Source organism: Chiroxiphia lanceolata, chromosome 11 (genome assembly GCF_009829145.1).
Source record: "Chiroxiphia lanceolata isolate bChiLan1 chromosome 11, bChiLan1.pri, whole genome shotgun sequence".
NCBI classification, from domain to species: Eukaryota; Metazoa; Chordata; class Aves; order Passeriformes; family Pipridae; genus Chiroxiphia; species Chiroxiphia lanceolata.
In genome coordinates this window covers 1,388,210-1,403,619 of record NC_045647.1, presented here as the reverse complement: position 1 = coordinate 1,403,619, position 15,410 = coordinate 1,388,210, and positions in this window count along the sequence as shown.

The window sequence follows — 15,410 nt, the reverse complement described above, 5'->3', positions numbered from 1 at the left end:
TTTTTAGTCCTGGGTGTGAGGGGAGATGGGCAAACTGCTGGCAACTAAATGCAATTAAGAATTCTGGTTGTACCTAATTAGAAAATATGGTTCAATGCTACTCATGTTGCCTCAAATGAGAGATGAGGCTCTGGCTTACTGAGACAGCACTGGAGCCCTTTTAATTGTGTTTTTTAGAAAGAAATTTTCCTCATTGTTACTCACCAATACTCCCAGTCATCCTATGCAAATTCATGACTGGATAGGAATTCTCCTGGCTCAGTGGGGTATCCATTGTTGGTTTAGCACCTGTTCTTCCTTCAGGGAAATCACAGGGATCATATCTTGAGATTTGATATGAAAGATATTTTCCCCCAAAATCTGCACATTAGGAGAAAAATAACCCTACTATAACTGGTTAACAGATACCTCACAAAATAATTTCTGGAGCCTCCTTTTGTCATCAGGAAATTATTCTCAAGGAAGTTATCAGTGAGGGAAATCCCTCAAACTGTTTCCATGGCAAAAGGGCCCTGGACATCTCCCAGGAAGTTTGAGTGGAGGGGACATGCTGGGTGCATTTCTGGAGACCCTGTGGCAGTGCCAGAATGAACCAGCTGGAGGTGGTTGCCACCCTTGGGCAGGGCTGGCACAGAGTGGGATGGGTGTGGAGAACCCCAGTGCAGGAGGGAACCCAGCAGGAATTTCAGATGTGTCCCTTCACCAGACCCTGGATTAAATCCTGCCCTGCTCGAGTGCTGGGAGCACTCTGATGATAAATGTGCCACAGGACACTGCTGAGATGCTGAATTTCTTAGCCTGGACCAAGCTGACATTTAGAAAACCAATTAAAAATGATGTGAGTCAGAACGACCTGTCCCCTGGAGCTGTGGGGTGAGATCAGAGAACAACCAGCCAGAATCTCCACCAACTGTGCTTTTTACCTTTCTGGCAAAGGGATATTATCCCCATGAACAGCCCCACTGGAATCTGCTGAGTATCCCGAGGTGTTTGTGGTACTTTTATCAGGATTTTTGTCTGATTTTCAGGCTTTGTTACATCCCTGCCAAGGAACAGGGCTCTTTCTGAGACATTTAATTCATACAAAGTCTTGCTTAGATATTTCATCTCTCTGACTTCACGTGGTCCCTCTGTCAGACATGAGATCATCCAACAGCTCCCAGCCTGGAAACTGGAGTCAAATTGAGCTGTGGGAACCTGTGGTGTTTTGTTGCCTTCTCTGAGTTTCTGTCACACAAACAGCAGGTTTTAATCCCAGCTCTACAGAGACAGGCACTGCTCTGCTGTGTAAATAAGTTAGTAGGAAATCTCAGAAGTCCACAAACCACTGTATGGAAAACTCAAATCCTGGCTCATAAAGCCCTTGGCTCCCTCCTGTGCCTCAGTTTGCACTAACACACACTTGGCTACACGTGTGGTTGAGAGGTGAAGGTCAGCACTGCTTCCTCATGGTTTAATTTACTGAGATAAATGAGTTACTACAAAAATAACACCAGTAAAATGAACAATACCTGGGAGGTTCAAAAAAACCTTTATAGGATGCAAAGTAATTAATTAGAAATAGTCCATTACTAGGGAATTGTTTTTAGATTTAATTTTTAAATTAGTGTTAAATTGCTTAGAGACTTTTTTTTTTTCAGTTGCTCATATCCTCAGCTTACACTGTAATATTTGATCCTCTATCATCACATGTCATTTATTCCTCTGTTCCTCCATCCTCTTTGTGTGTAGAAGTAGGGATAGTAATAGATAATGAACATAAAAATATCCACGTTCCTGAAATGGTCAGGGGGTTAATGTGTTGTGGACAAAAATCTGATAAATAGAAAAGTACTGAAGTTTGGTCAAGGCTTCAAGGTTATCCCAGTGTGGAACAACCCTAAACTGGGATTTGAGGCAACTGTGTATTTAGTGCAGCGTGGGGATAGCAATGCTGTACCTTGCATTTCAATGGCAGCAAAATAATTGTGTATGGAGCTAAAGGGGATTTAACAGAATGCCCAAAAATACACCTTTTAAGTGTAGACAAACCATCCCACTGGGAAGCTCGTGTCACTTTAGGATTGTGTTCTCTGGGCACGTGGCTTGGAGTGGTCCTGCTCTGACCAATTCCTTCTCCTGATGTAAAGAGCAAACCCAACCCTGAGATGCTTCAGGCTGAATAATCCACATATTTATGGACACAAAATCAGGTGATTATGTGTGAGCTGGAAACTGTACTCTGCTAATTTATTTCTGGAAGATATTTTAGTTCCAGAGATGCAGTCCCATTAAACTTTGCTGCATATCCCCTTTGTAATCTCAAGTAGCAATAAGTATGGTAATTAACTTCCACAAAAATTAGGTATTCAAAGGGGGCTTAATTGCATAAAGTCAAGTGTATATATAAGCTGATAATGTGCTTACCCAGGGCCTGAGGCAGGGCAAATATTTGGGTAATTGCACTTGGCCAGCAGCCCGAGGGAGGCTCAGGTGGGGGCTCCTGCCCCTGGGCACAGGTGAGTTTGTGGAGCCTGGGCAGAGGCTCAGCCAGTGCTGGGATGAGCAACAAACCAGATCCTGTCGGGGTTTGGAGGCACAGCTCATTAAACTCTGGCCTAGTACAGGTTATTCTTTTATTGTCGTGCTTTGTTTGGGCTGATTCATGTGGTACATGCAGCTTATCCCAGGATTTCCCTTTGGAAATCCACGTCCAAACTGCCAGGCGTGCTGAGGGGCCTTTGGAAGTTGTTATGCAACACAAGAGCTCGGGAAATTATTCACCTTTATTAATTTTTTTTCTCCGTATTGTGAATTATTGTCATTAAATGCATTGATGTTGTCCTGGTAAGGTTGATGAATATGGTTGGCTGGGATTTAACTTTAGGTTTTAAATGCAGTTATAGAATCACAGAATTGGGTTGGAAGGGACCTTAAAGATGATGTAGTTCCAACCCCCAATAAACAGAGTTATTGTGTTCTGGCTTTTACTACAAACCTCCCCGTATCTGACTCCCTCCCAAACTCTGCTTTCCCTGGAGGGATCTAACGTGATGATTTCTGTATTTTTACTGTGTGTATTGTATTTCCTGATATAAAACTTAGAAAACCCCAGAGAACTCCTATACAGTCGGCACAATGAGTGCACAGGATGTGATTTCAATGGTCCTGGAGGTCTTTTCCAACCTCAGTGACTCTGTGATATCTGTTATTCCGACACTCACCAAAGGGATGTTTCAGATAAACACTCTGTGGTGATTCCAACTCTGAAATCTGCCCCTGTAACCTGTTTCAGGTTAAATCTAAAGTCCTTTTTTTATGAATCTTTATTAGCAGGTTAATATGATGCTCCCTGATTCCCAAATGCCAAAAAACCCCAAACCTTTCTGGCAGAGTTGATAGAGAGAAGAGTTTGTACATCGCTGCTATTGGTAGGTCTAGAGTTGACAGATAAGTTTTTTAATTCAGATGTCTTATTTAATATATATTAAAAAATATAAAATAATAGAAAACAGCAGTAAAGCCCCAAGGAGAATAATCCAGCTTTTCTAAGGAATGCTATCCCTAACAAAAGATTTAAATGTTGGGAGGGAGGCAGACACAGCTCTGTGGATATCAAGGCAAATGCTTTTGTTCTGACATTGGGAGCCAGTTTCTGATTATTTCAGGGAGTTACTATTTCTGTCACATTGTTAAGTGATTAGTTAACTGACAGGAAATTGTCTGCTTCGTCTTCATCTTTTCATAATTTTAAATGCTTGGATGAAGCTGATTCCAACCCTCTTTATCAAGGCTTTTTCTTCAGAGTTATTGAGAAAGACTAAACCCCAGACACTGCATTGAACCAGCAGCTTTATTCTAAATTGCAGTTCTAGATGCAGATGGCAACAACAGTAACAGTCTGCCAAAGAGGCAAACACAAAGTTCAGCATTATTTTTGTACCCTGGATCTATATTTTGTATGTTATATAATTTGGAGTGTAGATCGTTCACGGTGCAGAACACACGTGTGAGCCACTTAACACTTGATTGGGTTTTGAGATAAACTGGAGGAGTAAAATGGAACAAAAAATTGCATTTTGGGTCAAGAGAGCAGCGGGATGACGTTGAGTGCACTGCTCAAGGATACAGCAAACCCAGCATCAATAATACACAGCATGCAGCTTTATGAATAAATCTCTTTTTGGTATTCAATGCAGGGGCTCCTCAGCCTTAGAAGATTAGTTTTGTAAACGTGTTCTGCAGTGGTGTGGAAATGATTACCTTTGCAGGAGTGGAGTCCATTTACTGGAGAGCTCCTGGGAAGGTTCAACTCTCTGGGCTCCAGTAATAGAGGAGAAGCTCTGATCTGGGATAAATGCAGCAGGACAAGTTATCCTGCCTGCCATACAGCAGGAGAAAATGAATACAAATTGCAAAGCAGCCCATTACTGTAATAGAGCCAGTCCATGGATCCTGTTGAATTGTGCAATAACAGGACAAAGTACCTTATTTCTTGTTCTGCTTCATGCTCATCTGAACAATGAGGACAGAGGTGAATTTACACTTATTGCTGTAATATTGATATAAGCCATGAAAACATTTTCTTTGTATTTTATTAAAGGAGTCACAGCACATCTTTGGAGGTTTTGTGTGAAAGGATTTCTTAATGAATCACTTCTGAAGTTATAATCAATCACTTCTGAAAAATCAGTATATAGAGTGGTCATGTAATACTGTGTGAGGATGGAACTGTAATCTCTCCCAGGCACAAATAAATCACGATCAGTGCTCTTAATAAAACTGGATTGTACTTGGCAGTGTCCCCTCGGATTGGGGCCTCAATTACTCTTGCTGCTGAATGCTGGTGTGCTGTGGGAACCAAAAGGTCTGACAGTAAACGAGGCTCCAGGGAGAGCTAATAAATGGGAGAATGAATGATGTTCCTTGTGGAAATCGTGAGGTGCCCACAGGGGTCAGACCAAGGGTTGTCCTGCCCCGTGGCTTGGCTGTGGCAGCAGCACTGAAAGCTCAGAGAACAGGGGAAGAAGAAGAAACGTCCTTCTCCAGTGCTCTCTGCCTCCATTTCCAACTCAATGGCTTCCAAAGCTGGATCCATGTGGATTCACTAGTTCAGTGGTGCTTTAGACAGCAAAGAACTCTCCTCCCACAAATTTTCCCTGTGCCCTGTGTGACTTCAGTCACCCACTGAAATCCAAGTCACTTCAAACAGGGTGACTGGAAACATTTGGCAAACCCTTGTTCTGGTAGGATTTGTGATCCCCAGAGTGAGGGGGTTGGTGTATTTTGGCCCTGAATAAATTCTCTGGGTGTCTGGCAGCTCCTGGGGGAGGCTGGTGTTGAACCTCATCAGTCCTTTGGGGTCCCAGCGTTTGGGGCCTCCAGAGCTGCCTGGATCTGATGCTTACAAACCTTCCTGTTGTTTTCTGTCTCCCTGTCCTGGGACAACCAAGACTCCAGCTCTGGCTTGTTAAGTGATTTGGAAACACAGAAATGTGTTTACTGTTTTCTAGACTGGTTTAGAAACCGAGATTTTTTTTTTTCTTTTTTTTTGAAATGCTGTAGTTCTCTCCTTGTCTCAGTTCTTGCTTGTAAGCTCCAGCAACTCCAGGTGAGGAGTGTTTTATTGTGATGCTGCAGTTACCAACAGATTTTCATGAGGATGTAAAAGTAGTCACCAGGACTTGGGCTCCAAGGGAACAATTATGTACCAAGAATGGAGCTTTGCAGTGGAGTGGCTGCTGCTTTACTCTTTTCCTTAGAGCTTTGGACACTTGGTCTCTGTTGTGTCCCCAGTGCTTTCTCTCCTCTTACTCTCTCTACCTAATGCCTAAAGCCCCAGCCCTGCTCTTCTCCCAGAATCCAGGACACACTTTCTCTCATGCTGCTGATCTTAGGGATTGCAATTTGTTTGTTATTAAATAACCTTTCTACTAACCAGACACATTTTTTGGAAGATCAGAGTGTCCATACTACACCAGTGCAATGGGTGGGTGTGATACACTGGTGGAGAATATGGGCTGCAATGCCAAACATCCTAAAAATATCCACCTTTGAACCCAATGTGATAACGAATTCCTGCCCCACTGTTCTGTACAACCTGATGATGGTAGGAGCACTGAGAGACCCTTCTGGAAGGGTTAGTCAGGGTAAACCCAAAGTGCATGAAAACACTTTGTCAGTACTATTGCAAAACACAACAATCTGATTTCTGAATAAGAGGAAATTAAAGCAATAGGCCATATTTTCACTTAGAAATATCACAACTGTCATAGAACAAAATTGGCTTTTGATTGGAGCAATATGCATTGGAAGAACTGGTAGGGAAGTTAATCTTCTGAAGCTTATGAAATATTTTTGGGGGGGCTGAGGATACACTTCTAAAAGTTGTATTTTGGTACGTAAATTATTTAAGAGTGGGATGAAAAGCCAGAGGCCCAGCTGGGCTGGTGAGGTGTTCACTGGAGGAGCAGGAGGGTGGGCAGGCTGGAGAACAGCCTGGTCTGCAGGTTCACTGCAAACACTTGGATCTGGGGACTCCTTGATGTTCTGTCATCCCTGTGCTGGGCAAGGAGGAAGGGCAAGGGTGAGGTGGGCTCGTGTTGAACAGGCTCATCCTTGTGCTGTTTCACTGTGGGATTCCTCTGCAGGGGTGTAAAAGCCATGTGCATGTGGCACTTGGGGACTTGGGTTAGTGTGGCCTTGGCAGTGCTGGGGGATGGTTGGACTCTGTGGTCTTGAGGGCTTTTCCACCCTCAGTGGTTATTCTGCGACCACAAGCAGGTCCCTTTGGGATGTGCCCACGGGGCAAGGCTGGCAGCACCTTTTTACAGACTCTTGTTCTTCTGAGTGCAAGACAGACCATCCCAGGGCCAGCAGAGCCAAGGATTTTACAGTTCATGGAGGATGTAGGACCATCCAGTCCGACCTCTCACTGCTGTCTCGTGGCACAGGGAAAGTTTTAAATATTCCATTTTGTGCGTTGCTGGCTGAGTCAGAACTGCCTGATTTATATTCCACGTGGAAATTGGATTTCCAAGTACCTTCAGGAGTGTTACGAGGAGGCAGCTGGCCCGATGAGAAGATTATTCTGTGGTATCAATGGATGATGGAGCTAATGAATGAGGTCCAGCCACCTACAGTCAAATCTGTTTGCTGTGCACAAAAATGAACATGAAAAGGAGGTTTTTATTAAAAATATCGTAACTATTTCTTCAGACAGACTACCCATTACATCAGTACATCACATGTGCAGCTGTAAAGGGAATGCTGTTGCACCACACACTTTTAATCTAAACACCCAAATAAATACGTAATTATTTTTAAATTTCTGCCATTAACTGGGTGGGTTTTAACAGCCCATCCCTGTCAAACCATATGAACAGCAATGCCCAGTACAGGTACACTGCTCACCTGTCCAGGCAGGTGGGGAATTCTGTCAACCCTCCCTTCAGGTACCACCTCTCCTCTCCAGACAGTGATGGGCCATCAGGAACCTTCTCCTCCTCCTCCTTATTCCTTGAGTGTCAGGAATGCAGGAGGATACTGGCAGTGTGTCATTAAAACTCTTGCTTTCTACCTGGGTTTCAGAAGTGATAAATTAAAGGTATTAAAAGCAACTGGGGCCACTGTGGTGATTTCCTGGTGAGCCAGGAAATCTGTCAGGGAGGCAAGAATTGGGCTTGGCTGGATGCAGGGAACAGATGTGTTGGTGCTTTGAGAGTACAATCCACACATTCAGGCTGTAGCTGCAGCAGGGTTGGCTGGGATGAGATGATATGTCTAATAACCACTAACAATGATATTCCCAGTCCTGAAATATCCATAGGGAATGAAGACAATGATGCTGCAGTTGCTGGGGGACTGTGAATGTGTGAGAGGACACTCAGAGATCAGACACATGTTTTGGTGCTGACACCAGTGCTTGAGCTCTCCCTTACCAGGCACACACCAGGAATATTTCCTTTGGAATCAGAGTTTAAGGAATTGAAGGTTGAGGGAGAAAAGCAGGACAATGGCATTAATTTTTTTAATAAGAAGGAATGCAGGATGAAGGAATTCTTCTGTTAACAGTGTCTTAGTAAAAGTTAATTTGCTTAAAGTGTATTTTGATGGAATAAGCACTGTCATGTGGGTTCCTGGCTTTCAGCAGGAATATAATCTTACTTCCAAAGTGATGTCTATAAATCAATATATGTCTTTATATGCTTTATTTATTTATTACTATGTATTTTAGAAGACTATTATCCCTGAGTTTCTCTTAACCAGCTGACCCCTGAGGAACTGGTGTTCACCTGGACTCCAGTCAGATGATAATTTCTGTCTCAGATTTATCCTCCACAGAAGCATCTCCTGACAGTTTTTCCAGGTCTCCATCTTTATGTGGCTGCTTGGAGATGATCAAAGGGCTTTTCCTGGTGGATGGACACGAGGCTGGGGCCAAAGTCTTGTGTTTAAACATCAGTGTTGCCCCCGTGGCCTTCAGCAGATCATGACCCTCTGAGAGATGGTGTCCTCTCCTCAAAGAGGTGTTTTGATCACTACCTAATAGAAAGAAAGTGTAGATGAAAAGAGCCTTCAAAAGGTCCTTTATTCCACTTCACTGGCCAGTGAAGTTTGTTTCATGTGATGGTTGTTTACTGTTAAACAGTGTGAGCAAAGCTTCATTTCTAATTAACCTGGATACCAGGAGATTTCCCTTTATCTCTCACAAGACAGGTATTCACACCATCAGTTCTTCTCTCCCACTGAAAGACAAGTGTGGATGCAAAATAGCCAGAGAAGCCTCTGACTCATTAAAATTCCAGTAGAGGTCTTGGTGGTACAAACTTTGATCAGATACAATCTATTCTCAAACTCAGTCTAATAACCTTGGCTGGTAGCTTTTTCTTTATTCTTTGTTTTGGGTTTGGTTTTTTCCCTACTCTTATTTTATCAGGCAGTTTTCTCATAAGTTTTATCCTTTTTCCTCAAACATGGAGAGGTTTTGGTGCAGTTATGTTCTTAAACATGGAGTTGGAAATGTGGTGGTGTCAGATGAGGCCTTTTGGGTCCCTCCTGGAGCTCATTCTGCAGCAGCTCTGTCCTCACTGCCTCTCATGGATCCACTGACCAGATATTCTGGAGATGCAAAGCCTTTCCACCTCCCTCCTCCCCTCCCAAAGATGTCTCCAAACCCTTGCTTTGTACCTCTGCTGCCAAACCATGACCAGTTTGAGTTCACAGTCTCACAGGGAGGATGTGATTTTGGACAGCATTTAGATTTTATTTAAATGTCCTGCTGTGGTGGTCCCTCCAGCTGCACCTTCAGATCCAGGTGATCAAAGGTCCTCCTGCATCCAGAGGGACAAGTGAAGTGTGTGGCTGAAATTGGGAAATCAATTAAAGCTGAAAAGGTGATCTCTCTAGGAAACTAAATGATTCTCTGTGTCTTTGCACTCTCTGTAGCTTCTTCCATCTTCCACACTCAGGTAATTGAAGTTTTAATTTGTTACCATGTATCTGCTTAATGAAAGAAGCTGTAAATGGACCTGGTTCCCCTGTACCAACCACAGTGAGGGGGAGCAAAAATGGGGAGCTCCAGATGTTCTGAGACAAGTTGTACTTGCACAGTCACCCCCTTTTGTGTCTGAATTCCTGGAAAATTTAGCCTCGAGGGCTGACTTTTTAAATGAACCCGGGAAAAAGAGCTCATTATCAGGCAGGGAAACTGGGCATCCACGTTCTGCTCATGGCTCAGTCAGTCTGGAGGACAATTTGGGATAAAAAAAGGAATTTTCTATTTCTGAGTTAAAATAAGAATGAATGTACCCAGTAATTATAATAATTGGCTGTAAGTAGGCAATGTTTGCTTTATTAGCTGTCTGGTTGGGGTGGAGGGAACACATGGAGCCCAGGCTGGGTTTAATCCAATGTACAGCTCCTGCTCCATGGCTGGGGAGATGCTGCTGCCCTGGGATGCAGCTCTCCAGCTCCAAGATCTGCTTAGTATTCCATCCCTCTCTGCTGTTCCCTTTGGTGTTTGCTCTGTCTCTGGGCTCACACTGCTCAGACCTGGAGAAAGGGAATCTGGAGCAGCAGCTTCAGGCTCTAAAGCATCTGGTTATTCTCTTTCAGGTGGATTAATAAACCCACTGGCATCTATTTCTAGATCAAAGACCAATTTTAGATTAATGCAGCAGCTGGAACGTTTGAAAGTTTCTGAAAGTACCAAAGGGCATATCCAGGTGTAATTCAGTGGCAATGAAATCTCAGCCCAAACTGCACCTTTTTGGCTTCTTTGACATTTGGAAGGGGATTTTCAGCTGTCCAGGGAGATAAAGTTCCACTGCAAATCAATGAGGCTTTTACACTTCTAATGACTGAAGTGCCCTCAGAAATCTCATCTTTAGGGCTCTAAATAATTCTCATTTTCAGAAATACTCAGTAACTTTGGTTGGGTTTTACTGCTCCTAACCTGGGCCTTCCTAAATCTCCTCCCTTAGCAGAGTGCTGTGAGCTGTGCTTGGGACTCCTGGAACTGGGGCACCCATTTTGGGGGTTTTAAACCAATTTTTAAAACACTTGCTGAAAAAATATAGCATAGAGATGAAGTTTTGTATTTTTCTCCCACCCCTCTTTGTTTCAAATGCTCTATTTGACCTGCAGGATCCAAATAAATCAGAATATTTGCCTGCCTTACACAATGTCTAACTAAATATGGAGATTACACATGCTTGAACTGAACAAAGGATATATTTTCATTGAGATCTGGGTTTATAATGAAATTATTTATTAGGTCCAAATTAGAAACACTAGAAAAAGATAGTGTTTGTCCTTGTGATTGCTACAAACTGCTTGTATTTGCACCCCATTGTTTTTTATGCAAACACCTTCCATTTTTGACAGAAAACTGCCCTAAGACCAGGATGTTGCCCCCCTGAGATTCTCTTTCTTTGACTGTACCTTTTTGAGAGAGAGCAATGCCCGAGGGAGAGGCTGAGCTTTAATCCAGCACATCTCTGGTTCCAGTAGCTGAACTCAGTCCCAGGCTTGAAATGCCACACTAAAAATAACGTTGGAGGTTGCTACAGATCTTTTCTTACCCACAGTTTTAATATTGGATGACTTCCATAAGCTTATTTTAACATTAATATCCAGTCTGATATTTTTTCAGGAATATTTTTCAGTTGCTCCAAAGACTGAGAAGGTTGTGTGGAAGCCACGCATGAGATTCTTTCCTGAGATGATAATGGTGGAATTATAAACTTGGCCATAAATCATCTGCATGGCAATGAGGTCACCAGGGCAGAGGGTGGGAATGAGGTGTCTTTAAGGTCCCTTTGGACCCAAACCATTCTGTGGTTCTAAGAAGAAAAAATACTTATAAATACTAAGGGGAAAAAAGCTTCTTTTGCTTCTCACGTGGAATGGAGACCCCAGAACAGGTGAGTGAGGAGTGTGACTGGGATGTGGAGCTTTATTTCTTGGAGAGGAATCAGAACTGCAGGAGAGGAAGACAAAGCTGTACTAACAGGCAGAGTCTCCACCTTATAATTCTTCTCATTAATCTGAGGCCTCTTTTTTTTCCCAGAATGAGACCCTGTGTGAACCACATATTACAACTGCTAACATTAGGAAAGGCTTTGCAGGCAGTTCTGTCTTGACTTCCATGTGTAATTTGCAATATTGACTGGATATCTGACAAATGAAATTAAGGAAAAAACCTTTCTCATCTAATTAAAATCCATGCAAATATTGGCATATATTAGAGAAAACAACCCCTGTCATCTTCCCTTGGGGTGTCCCATAATATGGCATAAAAATAATGTGTAATATAAATGCATTTATACCTTGGTGTATCTTGTTAAACCATTTAAAGTTAACTAATGTTTGGCTGTTTCAAAACTTTAATTAGCATTTAACAAGAAAGCCCCAGTCTAGGCAATTAGAGATCTAAGCAATAACACACACTCTTCCATTTTCTAGCAATTAATTGATAACTAGTTTACTGTGGGCTAATAATTAAATGAGAAAACATTCTGAGCAAATTGAAAGCACTGATGCAAATGAGTTCTGCATTTATTCTTTTCAAATTCACTGACCACGTTATCTAATCTGTCTGGAACAGAGAAAGCTGAATTATACTAAATATACACTGGGCTGACTAACCACCCCTTAAAGCAACATCAGTCACATGCTGGAAGCTTTAATTGCTTTGCTGAAGGAAAAGTCTGGGGGTGGGATGTAGGGGTGGGGTGGCTGATCTTTGGCTCTCTGGTAAATCACAGAATCGTGGGAGGATCCCACGGGACCCACAAGGATCGAGTCCAACCCACAGGACCATCCCCAGGAGTCACACCATGGGTTTCTCTCCTTCCTGTGCCTGAGCTCCCAGCACTGGGCAGACACCATGGGGATGGATGGCAAGGCTCTGCTCTCAGCTGTCACATCCATGTCTCTTCCAAGGAGAAAGTTCTCCCCCGTGTCTGCAAACAGAGGGGTCACCGTTCTGGCTCCGCCAGCGCTGGCAGCAGAGCTGCTCCTGCACCTCCTGCCAACAGCAAGATAAATGAAATGTTTAACAGGGAAGAATATGAGTTGGCAAAATCACTGGGTACATTCTGTACGTGGAAATTGAAGCTATTTTTCTCCTGAATGTAGCAGTGATTGTCGGGAATAGTTCCTCACAAACAGGAAATATCCCTGTCTCCCGCACTCGAGGCAGAGCAATCTCCCCTGGATGGAGGGGAAAGTCTCATTTTGTCTCCAAGTCCATCCTTTTATGATCTCTTCCTCCTCTGGATGGGCAGGGAGATGAGATTGCCTGAGCTCTATTAAGCTTTAAACACAAGTCATCCATTCCAAGAAAAACACTCCTCAGAAGATTGTGTCTCAGTTCCACTCTTCCTCCTGGCTCTTGCACAACTGTCAGTGCAGGGAAGGAGCCCTGACCATTTCAATTGCTTCTCCAACATAATGGAACTGTAAAACTCTGAGATGATACCAGCAGTTTTATAAGATTTTTCCCCCTGCAAGGTTCCCATTTGTTTATCTTATTTAAATTAAGAGCTGCTGTTTTACCAGGGGGAAATCAATGCATGGGACCTGCTGACAGTACTTGGAATCCTAGTGATTTACATCAGAAAAGACCTTTAAGATGAACAAGTATTGCCTAAAATAATAATGTGTGTTCAAATGTTAATGTACTGTGTTTTGATATACTATGGTTTCACCAGTGCAGGTTGGACATGGTGGAGAATTAAGAATGTAAACTATGTCTAGTTCCATTTTTAAGACCTGTATCCTTCTGCTTTCCCTGTAATCAGAACCGTGGGAGAGGAGCAGGTGGGAGATGCCAAGGACAAGCCCTGGAAGTGCCCATCAGAGGGATGTTGGCCTGCAGCATCCCCTGTGAGGGACTGTCACCTGCCTGCCCCCACCAGGTACCTTCACTTGGTGAGCTCCCCCTTCCTTGGCTGTTTTTCGTGGGCTCTCTCAATTACTATAAATAATAATTTCTCCAAATGTTGTGGTGGTCATTTCTTGACAAGATGAGGGATGACATTTCACTTCCCTGTTATTTAATAACCAACATTTACTGGTACCCCCAGTAAGAGTCTGTGACTCGAAGCAGCCTCTGAAATGCTTCCTGAGCTGAAAAACAGATAATACTGGAAATAACTTGGACACTTTGGGATATTTCATGTCAAAGACATATGGTAGAATTACACAATAAGTATTGATTCCCATTTATCACTGCTTCATAATCCTTTTTTATTAAACTTTATTTAATCCTTGCTTTCCAACTTGTGCTGTTGTCTCCAGCTGTGACAGATTTTCATGATTTATTGTGTCCTCTTAATAGATCTACATTTGGAGTTATGGAGGGGAGAGCCATATTAGTTCCTTCAATCTTCTCTAGTGCCAATACAGGATTACTTTGGGAAACACTTGCTTAAAAAGGCTTCCTAAAGCTTAGTTCTAGTTTGAAATTACTCCAGTGATGGATTTTAAAGCAGCTTTTGACCCATGGTTTGAAGAAAAAGTTTCTGTCTGGGACTCTGGACAAGGGGAGATTTTATAATATTTTGTTTTCTCTTCCTCCAGTGTAATATCCCGTAGTCTTGGGGGTTATGGAATTGTTTTACCTGGAAATAAGGGCAAAGAAAACTTTATCCTTACCATTTTCCCCTCATAGCCACCAGCTCTTGCAAACACAAATGTTATCAGGTTATATATGCACAGCTATAATTTGAAATTATAAATAGTACCTAATTTTACAGGTATTTACTACACAGCCATAAATAGAGCTAAAACTAACTGGAAAATAAAAATAAGATAACGCTTATATCTCATGTAGATGTCAGTGCTAGCTGGAATTTAGTTTGATTTGATTAAGTATTGCAAATAATTCTTCATCAAACTATATATTTAACAAAGACAGTCCACGAGACAGTGTTTAGAAGAAAAATAGTGACAAGTATAAATGCTATTCATTAAACTGCAAATAAGCATGTCCAGTCACCAAAAGAGCTGCTGTTTATAGTGAGGGAGTGCCAAGGTATGTAAGTACAAAACTAATACAACTATTATGGGTAGTTTGGATAAAAATGTATTTTTATGGGAAAGCTGGAAGATCTGAAATTTGGCAAAATTATTATTGGGCCATAATGATCACTAAGCAACTTATTAAGGAAATATAGCTTTTTTTTTTTTTTGGTGGAGTTTTTAGGCATTGCTTGCATTTATTCATATGTTACAACTTATTAATGATTTATTCAGATACTCCTTCATAACTGTTCACTCTGTGGAATGAAAGGGTGTTACAACCTTGTGATGTGCAGTGGTGAATCCTTCAAAAAATTACCTGTAAGTTGCTAAAATTTATCAATGTGATAGCACTTGCATGTTTTTTTTTTCCTCTTTTATTTTAAACCTGCTAATTTCTCCTGGAGATATAATGGAGATTTGTGGTAGTCAGAATACACAGGCCAGTGTTTTCAAAATCAAAACATGTCCTCCAAAGTGCTTTAGGGAGCAACTGGGACAATTTGTGATGAAATGATGTCTGGAGTGGCTTCTAACATTGAGCAGCACCATAGACCATGGAAATTCTCTTTATTCTTGCTGTTAATAACTTATCATTCCCCTATTATCATGGCTATTATTCATTAATGGCTGTTCCACTGCTTTGGTCATGCTCATCATCCCATTTTCCATCAGCAGGATGGGTTTGTTCACCATGTCCCACTTTATCTCCCTGCCAGCACGTTCCCAGAGCAGAGCCTGGCAGGGCAAAGGCATCTGGAGGTGACTCTGTGAGTCTGGATAAAACACTCCCTCTGCCTCTGATAACTCCTGGGCACTGCTGTTTCCTGGGAGGGATGAGCTGAGCCACTGCTGGGAAGCTGAAATTGCTCCTAAAAATCCAGAGAGCTGTGGAAAGCTGG